At 32.9% G+C, this 15,645-nt stretch overlaps 1 long non-coding RNA gene across 1 annotated transcript in view; it reads right to left on the reverse strand.

Annotated features, from left to right (window-relative positions):
- Window positions 1-3,617: 3,617 nt before the first annotated feature.
- LOC130853052 (uncharacterized) overlaps window positions 3,618-15,645 on the reverse strand; it is a 67,931-nt gene continuing 55,903 nt past the window's right edge. Inside the window, exon 3 of the long non-coding RNA XR_009053655.1 lies at window positions 3,618-3,634. This is a non-coding gene — a long non-coding RNA (uncharacterized LOC130853052). The remainder of the gene's footprint in view (window positions 3,635-15,645) is intronic.

The raw sequence follows: 15,645 nt of genomic DNA on the forward strand, positions 1-15,645 counted from the left end.
GGCCTTACATTTAGATCTTTAATCCATTTTGAGTTTATTTTTGCATATGGTGTTAGGAAGTGTTCTAATTTCATTCTTTTACATGTAGCTGTCCAGTTTTCCCAGCACCACTTACTGAAGAGGCTGTCTTTTCTCTATTGCATATCCTTGCCTCCTTTGTCAAAGATAAGGTGACCATATGTGCATGGATTTATCTCTGGTCTCTCTATTCTGTTCCATTGATCTATATTTCTATTTTTATGCCAGTACCATACTGTCTTGATCACTGTAAACTTGTAGTATAGTTTGAAGTCAGGGAGCCTGATCCCTCCAGCTCCATCTTTCCTTCTCAAGATTGCTTTGGCTATTCAGGGTATTTTGCATTTGCATACAAATCATAAAATGAACTGAAAGCATTCCCTCTAAGAACAGGAACAAGACAAGTGTGCCTGCTCTCACCACCACTATTCGACATAGTTTTGGAAGTTTTAGCCACAGCAATCAGAGAAGAAAAAGAAATAAAAGGAATCCAAATTGGAAAAGAAGAAGTAAAATTGTCACTCTTTGCAGGTGACATGATATTATACATAGAAAACCCTAAAGATGCTACCAGAAAACGGCTAATGCTAATTGATAAATTTAGTAAAGTAGCAGGATACAAAATTAATGCACAGAATTCTCTTGTATTCTTATACACTAAAAAAGAAAAATCAGAAAGAAAAATTAAGGAAACACTCACATTTACCATTGCAACAAAAAGAATAAAATACCTAGGAATAAACCTGCCTAAAGAGGCAAAAGACCTGTATGCAGAAAACTATAAGACATTGATGAAAGAAATCAAAGATGATACAAACAGATGGAGGGACATACCATGTTCTTGGATTAGAAGAATCAATATTGTGGAAATGACTATCCTACCCAAAGCAATTTATAGATTTAATGCAATCACTATCAAATTACCAATGGCATTTTTCACAGAACTAGACATCTTTCTTAAAAGATCTAATGAAGTGGTGCTGGAGATGCTCTTGAGTAACAAGTCACTGACTTGCACATGAGGGAATATTTAAAAAAGAAGCAAATCAAAATATTTGCCCAAAAATGAAGAAAATGTTTTCACACTCTTGAAAGAGTTTAAGGAGATAGAAAATTTTTTGAGACGATAACATTTCTACCTTCAATGGTCAGCCACATATGATCCTAGAGAAAGAGGTTTATCTACCTTTTTAGCTTATGTAGTTCTGTAAATATGTAAATGTGGTTACAATAAGAAAAAGGAATTTTAATTTCCTACCACTTGAGTTAATAAAACAAGTTACTGAATAGTGAAATTAAACTGAGATCCCTCTAATTTCCAAAAGAGGATTTGTCTCCAAAGTATAAATATGATATGGCAAAAGCTGAGCTCTGCTATTATATTTTTACCTTATTTTTATTCTATGAGCTATTTTGTCCTGTTAAATCAAGAGAACTGAAAAACATAACGTACTTTGCTTTAATGAAGTCAGAGCATCTGATTCCACCCTGAACTTAATGGGGCCCCCTGCTTTACCCATTGTCCCCCAAATATGTTTTGTACATCCTTAAGTTGACATCCTTAGCTGTGCCCTATTCATACACTTTGCACATACTACTATCAAGGTTTCCATCGTGTCAATAAAGTACATTTATTCTGGGAACTCATGAATGAAATAGAGTAAATTAAAATTGTTATAACATTAGATTATCCTGTCTAGCAGTGAAATCTCTAGCATCTCATGCATAGGGAAGGCAAAGTCTTAAAACCTGACCTGGGAGTCTATGCTTTTCTTCAAGGTTTTCTTAACTTCTCACCCATTGATAATTTTACTGATAATGATTAATAAGTATGATGTCCACTCCAAGCCTGAAGCACCTGTATGAGCAGGTTGCCTTGAGGGACTGACTTTGAAAAATGCAATGGCCATGTCCTCCACAGGGCAAAATGGAGCCCTGTTTTAGAAGCAAGTAAAACTTCTTCCAATACCACCAGATGCATCTGCCCCAAAACTGAGGATCTCATCACATCCGTTTCAATTTCTTTCTCACCCTTTATTAACTATTTTTATGACTTTGTTGTGCAACCGGATGTGGCTTAACCGACTGTTTTTTATTTCAGTTGACTTTCCAGTCTTTGGTTTGGATGTCTGCCTTGTCAAACCTTTGCTTGTAGTTGTGTAAGCATGTTTACTACAGCTTTAGCTCTTCGGCTCTTTCCCAATGAGTCTGGATCTCTGGGAAAGTCCAAGGGTTTGTCTCACCTGCACTGTATAAAACCTTTAGGAGGTAGCTCCCAGATTTCTGGTTTTGGGACTGGTGCTCTGCTGCCCCCTACTGGCCCTAAGCCATACTTTACTTTGAGGAGCAACTTTGTCAAAAGCCAGGCATTTCTCAAGGAACTATTACTTCAAGAATTCAATCAAAGATCTATAAAGTTAACTAAAAAAAAAAAAAAAAGACCTAATACGTATTGATAACTTAAATTCCCACATACTATACTTGTCCTTTTGTACATATTCATTATTTAACCTTAACTTATTTGTGAGATAATTGTTATTATAACTCACTAGATAACATTTTAAGGGACAATTAGAGAGATTAAATAATATGCCTGAGAAATTAAGCATATGTCAATGCCTAGATTTTGCTTTTTTGTAGTGGTCTGTGAAAGCTTTCCTTTGACTCAGTTCACAGGTTCACCACCTCCCTTACTTCAGAGTAAATCCTCAAATGCCCCAAATACTATTTTATCATCCTCAATAATAGGGTTAAAGTTTAGTTATCTGTGAATCTGGGCTGCCATTCAAAATACTTCTTTTTCTACTGTTCTCAGGACATAGAGCAATGCTATAATAGAAAATAAGCATTGGATGCAAAGTCAAAACCCTGGATATAAATTTCAGGTTACTCCTTGAGCAAGTCATCTGACCAGCCTGAGTCACAGCTTCCTCAGATAAAAAAAAAATGAGAACAGTGCTCTTTCTACCTCAGCAAGGGGTTGTATGAATCACACACAGGGTGTTGTGAGCTTAGCATGTGCTCTACAGAAGTACCTGGACTTTGTGCATAGCTCACTCTAGATTTCCCAATATACGTAATGCATAGTGACTTCCATAAGATCACAGATTATACATGAGAGAAAGAACACCAGGATTTCCTATTGAACAAAAGTATGTTTATATTAAAAATACAAACAATAATGATATTCATAAATATACAAGGGAAGATGTAAACAGTAGAAAGGAAAATAATTCTTGATGCAAGAGCTTAATCAAAGGAGAAGACATGAACTTAAATGCTTTTAAATTTTATTATCATAATTCAAATATAATCTAATTTTCCTTACCAAATAAGATATAAGACCACTACCACCACCATTACTATTATTACTACAAGTTTTATAAATTAGAAAAGGGCAGAAATCATGTTATTAATTCTGTCTCTATATAATCATGGTATATGATACTTACAAACTTCCCACAAAAACTTTTAGAAATCAATGTACTAGTAATATAATATGAAGCCAACTTTTTCTTTCTGGGAAATATTGTCAGCAACGACGTCAACTTTCTTCTCCCATTTATGCTATTCTCATGAGAATTTGTTCCCCTGTGGCTAGTATTTTTTCTTCTCACTGAAATTTCAAAATGTAAAATAAGTAAGGAAAATAAGTGGTATTATTTCAAAAACCTGCAAATTAATCCTTATGACTATAGAACGACTTAATCTTTATTATCTATTGCAATTTTCAATAGCTTCCTAAGCAGTTTTCTGCCTCCCATCTTATTTCTCTCAAACTATTGCATCCTAAGAGACCTGGGCAAAATCCAATCTGACCAATTCACTCCCTTTTAAAAACATACTTTTAATTTATATCCATCACCTACAAGGTAAAGTCAAATTTCCTTTGAGGGACATACAATTCATTTTATGAGCAAGCTTCTGCTTATCTCTTTAGTGCCCCTTCCACTCTCCCTACCTTACTCTTTACAATTCAGTCATATAAAGCTGATGACATTTCAAGATTATAATGTCACATCCATTTGTCTTTGTCAACTGCTCATTCCTCTTCATTCCTGGGCTTCTCTACAACCCATTTCTTCATTTAAAGAATTTTTATTCAGCCTTCAAGAACCATAATCATCTCTGCAAGAGAGATTTCCAAGAAGTCATCCCTAACCTTCTTCACCAATCTAAGCCCCACTAGTCACAATTATAAATTACATTTGGTTAATGATATAATTCTAGTTCTAGGGTAAGCATGTCACATACATTAATTATGAAGTCCAGACAACAAGCATATGAAGTAGTTAATATTATTATCCTTTATGCATAATGAAATAGAAACACAGAAGGGTTAAAAACTTGCAAAACACCACACAGCCAGTCAGTTGCAAAGCTGAGAATCTAAATTCAGTCAGTCTGACTCCAGAGTCCATTAGCTTTACCATCTCTGCAAATACTGTTTCTCATAAACAACACTGAATGGTCCCTTCAAAAATTCATTTCTTTACCAAGATTTATCAGGGGAGAAAAATCAGGTCATTCGTATTTCTGTCTATAACACATTATATGTTATAGTGTTCAATAAATGCTTGGTAAACCTAACCATGCTTTATTTTTTAAAATTATTTTTTAATTACTTAAAGCTTTTCAAGAGGAAAATATATACTTATTGAAGTAAAGAATATCTAATACAAATTGTTCTTCTGGAAAGAATTTGAAGTAAATCAGTAAAAACCATGTATATAAAAGGTTATTAAACTTGTAGGTTAGAAAACACATAGTTTTCACAACATTTTTTATAAGTCATGCAATAATATGATGAAAAATTTCATGAACAGAGACTCTAATACACCTTCTTAGTGGAGGCTTGTCTTTCCTTGGCTGCTTAGAACCAATGATGCAGAACAAGTAAATAGATCGACCTCTAAGACTAATGATTAAACATTAAGTCTAACTCAACTTTATGAGAATAAAAACAAAAGTACAAAATATTATATGCATTGTTGCCACTATATTAGGTAAAATTTTAATTAAAATCATAATTTAGTAGTAATTTAAATAGTAATTAAAATCATGACATTTTAATAGTAGGTACCTATTGATTTTAAGTTATATATTAATATATTCTCAAGTTATTTGGATAAAGCAAAAATGTAATATTAATATATATATCTTCCTCAAATAATATAACTAAAGAAAGTATTATATATACTATTATATGTACATACTTATTTTATAATAAGCAGTGTATAATTGTATGAATAGGTAGATCAATACATATATAGTTTAATAGAAAGATGTACCTACTTAACAACATATTAGGTTATACATGTATTTGCTTGTGTTTGTCCACTTGAAGCAGGTAAACCCAAGTTACTCTTAATATCCAACTGTGACCACTAAGTAAACAAGTCCCTTGGATATAGTTCTTATGTTGACTAGTTTTTAACATTTCCAAATTATTTAGAAATAGCCAACAGAATGTTGATGTCTAACAAATAATACACACCTAAGTAATTTAAATTTCTACCATAAATAATGTAGTTTTCTACATGGTTAATATACTGTGTCACAGAATTGTATCAAGATTTGTATTAATCTTGAGGACTCAGACCAGGCATGTTCATTTGCTGCAATTATGAACACCAAGAAAAAAATAAAAGTCCCTTGAATATGTCTTACATGGAGGTCATAAATTCACCTGCTTATCTCTGTAATGGACCACACCAAAAGAATGGTTTTCTCTAGGTTGCAAATATTTGCTACTAGAAGGAAAATAAAAGAATAAGAGAGAGAGACAGAGAAACAAAGAGAAAGAGTGAGAGAGAGAGAGATCATTGTGGAGACCTGAGTACAGTTCCTTTTATCTGACCAAAATGAGCTGAACATGCCCCTCAGCTGGACTAAACTTTAGACAAGTTTCCTTCTAACTATAGACCCCTGCCCTCCCTTTCCTTAGAGCACTTATTCTAGAACACTTAAAATTGTAGATTTTTTCACTGCTACTTTGAGATGTAAATCTTCTTACCCTCTTGCCAGTTTTATAAGCCAGGAATATCTTTCTCAGAGTCCATCCCTTTGAAACATAACCATCAGGAAAGATAAAGCCCCTAGCAACCAGTCTCTGTGGGAGGGTAAGAGCCTAACTGCCACAGGCAACATTAACAAACACAGATGGTGTAATCAACCAGCCTCCTTCCTAAAGTCCTAGTACTTTTCCACTAGATGACCCCAGAGCTTAAAAGCTCTCCCACTTTTATTTTTTAGTAGAGTTCAATTCAATCTCTCTCCCCTATTGCAATAACCTTGTATAAAGTCTTTCTTGCCTGTTTAACTTGGCCAATGTAATATCTCTTGGATGTATGAAACACTGTTCATACAAATAAAGTACTTTGATCTTTCTCTCTCCTTCATGTGGTTACTTCTAGAGTTAGAGAGTGTATAGTTAGAGTACTTTTCTGAAAAAGAAACTTCTCTGAGTTCCATTATTTAACAAGTTAGTTTACAGGAATGTTGGATAGAGTAAGATTATGAATTTCATGGGCACTCAGGTTGGATATGCCTTGTACATTATGCTTTTCATAATATTTTTTTCTTAAGTACATATTTTATAAAATAAGCTAATTTCTGTTTCTCGGCCTCCCATTATTTTTTTTTCTAACTTGATTCATCTATGTAATTTCCCTAGCCTAATTTGTTTTGCTGATTTTAAGTGGCCTTTTGTATCAATTTACATAAAGTTCTCTTTCCCATCTGCTCACTCATTCTTAATTGTTCTGATATTAAAAATTGTCAATATTTCTATCATCTTATTGATGACAAATTCATATAAACTGGGTTGAAAGGTGACTTGAACTGTTTAAACAATTTATTTAATTGGACCCCGAAAATTATAGCAGAAAAAGCAGTAAATAAAAATAAATGCAAATAAGTACATACTATGTTAGGTTTTAAGTACAATGTAAAACAAAACAAACAAAGTAAACATGCCTATTGTGTGTCAAGAATATTTTTGTCAATGTGGTAACTGCTAACATGCCTTTGCCTTCATGTGTTCTGTTGAAGAATGCACAGTAGTTCACATTTAATTGAAAGATAAGCTAGAATTCCATAATATTTTTATAAAAATATTCTTAGTAAAAAGCTGTTGCATCACACACACCAAATAGATGAAATATTTAGTTGAGAAGTAGCAACTATGGTATTTAAAAGAGAAAAAATCAAAATGTCTAATGAGATATGATATTAATCTAATACAATTAATTACACACTCTTCATAATAAAAACAAAGACATCTTAGAAACAAACCAAGTTCTAGAAGAAAAACATCAATTAAATTAAGGACTATTCTATATTCTTATTTACTAAGAATTGGATGTTATTAATATTTTCAGGTTTTAAAACTTATCATGCAGACTTTAGATGACAGAAATCACTTTAGGTCTGGGGTGATTTCTTTCCCTCTTTTTTCAGACAAACTAAAGATAACTATCTTTTCAATTATTATTCCCAGGTGTTACATGTAGTGATAATTTTTTCCTGAAATTTAATATATTCATCTTTATGTATGGACGTGACTAGTGTACATTTCTCCCATTTCTCACACACTTCGAACCAACTTAAAGAATTAGGAATTTAAATTATATACAAAGAATAATTCTAAAAAGCAGGGTTTGGCTTTATCCTTTTAAAACAAAGAAATAAAGGGATATAAATTCATAGATATAACTGAAGGAAAAGTATGGAATAAGAGTTAGAATTAAGTAGGAGCCAGTTGAGAGTGTGTGTGGGTGGGTGTGCGCGGGCAGCACGCGTCCACGTGAGGAAAGAAAAATCGCAAATCGGAAATCCTTGGAACATAGTCATGGTGAAAGTGAGGTAACTCAGTCAATGAGAACAAGGATGCCCAATAAGAAAGACTGACATTGTTTTACCATGAGCAGATCACTCAGAAATCAGGTAGCCGGTTGATAAAGAACTGAATTTCAGGGAGCACTCAGTCAATCACCAAGGAAGGAGCTAGAGTCTGAAAGGGCAACTGAGTCACCCACCAGGGCTGACTAGCAGCAAAACAAAGATGAGCATTAGCTGGACGAAAGAATCCGTATCATCCTGATGCTTAGAGTATGTTTAAATTTGGAGTAAAGTGGATTCAGGAGCCAGGATTAGAAGGATCTTGAAAGAATGTCAGAGACTGGAAAAGGAAGGACCAGGAAAGATAGGAAGTGCCAAACTGTAGTAAAACCACCCTATATCGATTGTCTATTTGCCTCTCCTCCCCTTCCCCTACTTAGACTCCTTAAGCTTATTTCACTTTGAGACTTCTTTGAATTTTGGCAACTAATCCATAAAAATAATTCTAAAGACAAATGAATCAAGCATTTACAAATAAATCACACTTAATTGTCCTATGTATTTTGCAATAAGCAAAGTCACTTGATAAGCAGTGACCACAGAACTAACAATTTCATAAATAGATTTAAAAACACTAAAATTTAGGTTATTTAGCACATAGTTTGCATTTATTTGAGTTTATTACTGTTCTGAAGCAGCGGTCCATTTTGATTAGATTTCTTTATTCATGTGACCAAGATGAAATTTCCTGGAAATTCACATATAAATATCTCTGGGTGTGCAGTGAACAATGGTAAACATCACGCTTCTATGTGCCAGGGAGGAAAATTCATGTATTTAAGCACATGACCCTTTAGGAAGAGAAAAAAAAAAAAAACTGAAAATGTATGAAAAGACATTTCTCTGTAGTTTTTGTATTTTGGCCACACAGACACTAGTTCAAACCTTTATCAAGAGGTTCATAATCTTTCCTTTTGTCACAAAGGAAGCGAAGAAAAGAATAAGACTAAAGCAGTGAATTACCACTTCTCTGAGCTAGATAGGGTCAATCAGTGTCAGAAGTGACAAGAGAAGACACCAAGGCAATATAGCTTATCAGAGCTGATCTTTGGGGACCTTAAATGAGAAAATCTTGAGAGAGCAATGAAAAACAGAGTGAGAGGCAGAGTGACACACATAAAGTAGGAAAAATTGTATTGATTTGATTTTTTAAAAGTAAATAATGTGTCTCTGATATAAGGCTTAGTGGAAACACAGGGCCCATTAGTTTAACTTCAGGCTTATTGTCTGCTAATCTCATCTGAATATTTAATTGAATTTTCTTTACTTCTATGCAATCACTCATTGACACAGCTGTTCCTCTATCCAGTAATAAAATAAGGTTGAAAGATTCTTTTTCACAACCACTCTATTGAAGTACTATTGACATATACAAAGCTGTACATATTTAAGGTAAATTATTTGATCAGTTTGGAGGTAAGTAAACACCAGTGAAACCATCATCACAATCTATGCCATAATGTATCCATCACCTCCAAAAGTTTTCTACTGTCCTCTGTATTTATTATTAGTGTTATTTGTGGTAAGTATGCTTACCATGAGAACTACATTAGCAGAATTTTAAATATACAATGCCATATTATTAACTATAGATACTATCCTGTACACTAGGATGTCTAGGTCTTATTCATCTTATATAACTGAAACTTAGTGTTTTGATTAATATCTTCCCCTGCCTCCTCCTCGCATCCTCTGGCAACCACCATTCTCCTCTGTGGGACTGAGTTGAACAATTTTAGATTCCTCATCTAAGTGGTATATGCAGTGTTTGTCATTCTGAAACAGATTATTTCACTTGGTATAATTCTCTCCAGGTTCATCCATGTTGCTGTGAAAGGCAGAATTCGCTTTTTTTTTTAAGGCTGAATAATATTCCGTTGTATGTATACACCACATTTTCTTTACCCATTTTTTTGTTGATGGGCATTAATGTTGCATCTATGTTCTGGCTATGAGAATAATGCTACAGTGAACATGGAAGTGCAGATAATCTCTTTGAGATCTTTCTTATTAGTATTTAAGTGTTTAAATATAAAAGAAAGTTACGGTGCCAAGAAAAAGAATATGAAAAAGAAATATGTGGCTTGATATATGAGCCCTGTGAAACTAAATTTAAAAATTCAAAAACAGCTTGCAATATTTAAAATTTTAACAAATACACATATTCTATTATAAAAAAAGGATGGATTATTCAATAAGATATATCAATTTTTACCTCACCTATACTAACACAGAAATAAATTGCTGATCAATTAAGTCTTGATGAAAAATTGGAAATAATTTTTAAAATCTAAAAGGAAATAGGATTATTAGATGAGAATTAGATGAGCAAAGAGAAAAAATACCAAGGGAAAAAGTGAGAAATGATTTTTACCTGTGTATTTGTAATTATTTTTTTCTTAGATTATGCAATAGTTGATGTGATATAAAAGGCAAATAACTGGCTAAAAAATACATAAAATATAATGGATGACAAACCAATATCTTTTTAATTAAAGACTATATAAATTTACAAAAAATAGATGGAGACCCCAGTACAAAATGTATAAAGATGTATAAAGGATTTTACTACACAATTTTTAAATATTGAATATAATAAACATAAATGTTTAACTCCTTGTTTACTTAAATCAATGCTAATTTAAATGTTTTGAAATGTTTGAAAATATTTTAATGCTAATATCAAAGTTAGGTAAATGTGGAAAAGTGTACAATGTGCTGTAAGAGCAATTTGGAAAAATGAATCAATTGATGTATTTGGCAATTTGTATCAACATATATCAAAAAAGGTTAAAAGATATTTTGCTCTATAAACTACACTTTACTACTAGAAATTAATCTAAGGGAAATAATTACAGATGTAGCCAAAGGTTAGCTACAGAAATATACAATGTTGCATTATGGACAATTATAAAATATTGAAAACAGCCATTTGACAAGAAATGTGCGCTTATGTAAATAAACTATAATAAAGTCAGGCAATGTAGTTGTAAGAAATAAATTTGTAGATAACAAATGCGTTCTTCTTTCTCTTTTCCTCTCCGTGTCTGCCTCCCCATATATATACCCAGTAAAACCTCAGATTGCAAGTAACTTGTTGTGTGAGTGTTCCGCAAGACGAGCAAACATTTCTAATAAATTTTAACTTGATAAACACACGATGTCTTGCAATACAACTAGTATGTGACACCGAAAATCACATGAGCACAACTGAACCAATGATTCTTCTCTCTCTCTCACTGCGGGATTTCTCCAATTGTGCTTGGAGGAAACTGTGGCCTGATTGCCACATGTTCTTGGACATGCCTGAGCGGGGCTCGCTCATGAACGGGAGCCACCAGTTGTCAGTGAGACTGTGTCCTTGGGGAAGAGCATGGGGCTGGAGGTGAATGAGGACAACATTCAAGAGCTGGTGGAGGAACATGGCCAGAAGCTGAACACCGACGAACTGATGGATCTGCATCATGAGCAAGAGCAAGACGTTATGGAAGAGATCTCGTCTGCAGAGGAGGAGGAGAAAAACACGGAAGAATCCCTCACTTCAAATTAGATTAGGGAAATGTGGGAAACAGTGCAAAATTTTGTAGAAAAGCACCACCTAATAAGGCTGTAGCAGTGCGAGCGATGAATCTGTTTGACAATGCAATGTCACATTTCTGCAAAATCCTCAAAAGAAGGCAAAAGCAAGTGTCATTGGATAGGTTCCTTGTTAAAGTTGCATGAAAAGAAAAAGATTGCATTGAGCCAATAGATAGCAGTGATTCCATTAGTGATAGTGAAAGTTGTCATATACAATAACCCTCCTCTCTCATCTCCTTCACACCAGCTAGGAAGGTTTTAAAACGTAAGTGCAGGTTAATTTGTTTATATTTTGTATTTTCTTTATTATTTTGTGTTATATTCTGGTATTGTAGTCATTTTTATATGAATATTTTTAGGTAGTGGAACGAATCATCTGAGTTTCCATTATTTCTTATGGGGAAATTCACCTTGATATACAAGTGCTTTGGATTACAAGCATGTTTCCAGAATGAATTATGCTCACAAACCAAGGTTATACTGTATATTATATATATATATATATATATATATATATATGTATATATATGCATTTCTGTATACCTAGAATGGAATTGTATATTCCTAATTTTAAGAGGGATTATTTTGGGTTAGTGAGGTTGTAAAAGACTTTAGTTTGCTTCATTTCTTATGCATATTTTCAAAAGTATTCTACAATAAATGTGGATTTATTTTATAATATGCAAAATGTAAGTAATAAAAGCAAATATAAGAGATTTTTCTCTTGTACATTAGAGAGGGCGAATTAAACGAATTAAATATTCTAAAACTATTTTAAAAACTAATGGAAAAAAAAAGCCACTTCATCATAATGGCTTTCTAAGAACACTACCTCCCAATTTAATATTGTGTTTTAGCATTCCATTTGACAAATCTATATGCTTGTCTATTGATTGCTGAAAAATTGCAACAGTCATTGCTGGGAACATTTCTGACTTATGAATCACTCCCTTACTAGTAAGTGTTATTTGTAAACTGTGAGAGTAAAATGACATAATAAAATAATAAAGGACAATATATGTTTCTTAAATGTAAAATGCAGGATTTTACTTCTTGGCAAAATGACTGATTTCCTTTCACTCATACGTAGGTGTGCACAGGGTCACACATTTTCTTTATTAACAAAAACATTGGATATATGTAGGAAAAAACATTGGGAATACCTATAGCATTTTTGCATGTCAAGAGAGCAGAAATGTAACTGCCATAAATTCCCAAAGATATCCTGGAGAATTAATACATGGTATACAGGGATGTGCTGTTGATACTTGGTAATATACCAATGCCCATGTTAAACCTGCTTTTAGGAGGATGTGGCCCTTCCTCTTCAATACACATTTTAGCACCCTCTCAGCAAGCTTTACTGGTTTAAATTTCTTGGATGCCTCAAAAGAAAGATAAATGTTGACAGATTAATGAATATCTGCTAAGACTGAAATTTTTCTATACGTTACAAATTTAATGTCACTCAATTTTCTTAAAAGGGGAAGAATATATAATGAGCCTGCACTATATAATACATCCATAGGCCAAATCCAAAAGTAAAGTAGAGTGGTCCTATGGCATGAAAGATTTTTCAAAAAAGTATAAGTACCAAGGAAAAGTAATTATCCATATCATTAATATTTTTCTTAAACTGTAGTCATCTTTTTTATTTAAACCTATACAACATGTTATAATATTTATTGTCATTTTATTCCAAATAGTTCTTATTTTCTTTTGAAAAACTGGAAAAATATGGTTATTTAACCATGAGTGACTTGAAGGTTGTTTTGCTAGTCAAATCATTTTGAACTTGGGAATTACAAATGATCAAATGATATTTCCAAAAATTCCTCATCAGTAAAAAAATGTAAGTATGTCTGGAATTACAAAAAGAATGTAATGCTGATTCAAATTAAAGATTTTATACTATGAAACCCACGTTTAAGATTTTAGAAACAAACTTTTTTCAGATGTGACTCTAAAATTTTACATATGATATTACAAAAATAGTACAGTCTTCCAGGCAGACTTGTATGGATTTCATGATTTTACTATTTGACCTGGTAGTTACAAGTTATATCCCACTTACACAAAGTTCTTAACTGAAAATTTTATACATTATATCTATGTATATGTGTTTGTGTGTGTATGTGTATGTTGCTCTCAGAAATACTTTGAGAATTTTCTCTGGGAAACGTTTTAAGATAAGAAATACTTATCCTTTTTAAATGTGGAAACCTAGCTGTTTTCTTTTGGGTTTTTTTTGTTTTGTTTTTTTGGTTTTTGTTTTTTGTTTTTTTTTTGCATCTAAAGATAAAATATTGTCACTCAGTCCTATGAGAGTTGGAGAATTAAGTTGTTCTTTTCGCCCTGGAAAATGAAACTCACTTTTACTTTGCTAATGATTTATGAATAATGGACATCAAAGTATATTATGAAAGAGCAAGAGAGGAATGCATTTGTCTTTTTTTTATAGGAGTAGAAAATTGTCAAAGTAGAGGTTAGCCAGAAACCCTAGAGAGGTTCAAGGTGGGAAGGTTACCCAAAAATGTACAGAATTGTGGAAATTAAACCACGAAAAGTCATCCAAGAAAAAATGCCTGCTGTCCTCAAAGAGTTCAGTCAATATATCTAATGACACAATAGACAGTTTCAGTTTCACAGGGAAGCTAAATTCTCCACCTGCATGTTTGAACCACACGAATTTCACAAGACTCAATTTAATGATATTGCTAATGCATATACAGCAGATCCTCATTATTCAGAGATTCAGGACTTGCAAATTTGCCTGCTCACAAAAATTTATTTGTAAGCCCCAAAGCAATAGCTGCAGCACTGTTGTAGCCACAGCAGACATGGTACAGTGGAACATGGCTATGATCTGCCCTCTTATTCCAGTTATCATACTGTAAATGTGTCCTTTTCACAGCCTATTTAGTACCACATTTTTCAGATTTTTGTTTTTTCACTTGTGATTTCTCTATTGAAAAATGCTCCCAATTGTAGTATTGCAGTGTTGTCTAATGTTCCTAAGTGCAAGAAAGCTGTCACGTGCCTTCTGGAGAAAATATGCATCCTCATTCAAGGATGATTTATAGTACTGTTGGCTGTGAATTTCATGTTAATGAATCAAACTATATATTAAATAAGGTGACTTTAAACAGAAACACACATAAAACAATGTTATCCACGAATTGTTAGATAAAATGTTGTGCCCAAATGCCCCCAAGAACAATGATTCAGTATGCACTAATTCACTGTTTGAAGAAACTTTATAGACCATAACTAAATTGACTAGAACCAATTTAAATAAACCTTTTGTCTATTCTTCCTCTCTTCTTCTGTGATTCAAATTAAATGTATATTAATGCTTTTCACAACTTATATATCTCTTACAATAACTTTTATATTTTCCTTCCTCTTATGTTTCAATAAAGATATTTTCCACTTTCTTTTCTTTAAGTTCACTTATCCTTTTTCTTGTGTCTAATCTATAGTTAAACTTATATACTGAGTTCTTAATGTCAGTTACTGTATTTTCAATTTGGTTATTTTTAGAGATTTCAATTCTCTGATAAAATTTTCTGTTATATCAAATGTTTTCATGAACAAATTAATCAGTGATATTTTAGAGTGAATAGTATAGTAAAATATTTGATTGTAGGCCTGTATTTATTACCTGTTTATATTTTCATTTGCAGTCATTTCTTCTTTGATCCTAATATGCCTGGTAATTTTTTAATTGAATTCCAGACATTGTGAATATTAGAAAAATTCTGCTCTGGTGATTTTATCATCTTACAGATTTTCACTTGCCTCTAATTGGCAGTTAGAATATGGACAAATGATTTAGATCCTATCAGGATTTTAATTTTTAATATGATAGGAAGCTGTTTGGGGCATGGGGATGAGGGGGTTGTTGTTGGTTTTCTTTGGCTGCGCAGTTTGTGGGATCTTAGTTCCCCAACCAGGGATTGAACCCCGGCCCTCAGCAGTGAAAGCACTGAGTTCTAACCACTGGACCAACAGGGAATTTCCAGGAAGCTGAGTTTTAGTCTCTTTGAGATATTGTCTATTTTTGACTTGCCGTTATTCTTCAGATGTAGCTTTTCAAGGAGCTCAAATAAAATACTGGGGCAATTACCTGGGCCTTTCCTCCTT

Source organism: Hippopotamus amphibius, chromosome 5, assembly GCF_030028045.1.
Source record: "Hippopotamus amphibius kiboko isolate mHipAmp2 chromosome 5, mHipAmp2.hap2, whole genome shotgun sequence".
In the NCBI taxonomy this organism is placed as follows: domain Eukaryota; kingdom Metazoa; phylum Chordata; class Mammalia; order Artiodactyla; family Hippopotamidae; genus Hippopotamus; species Hippopotamus amphibius.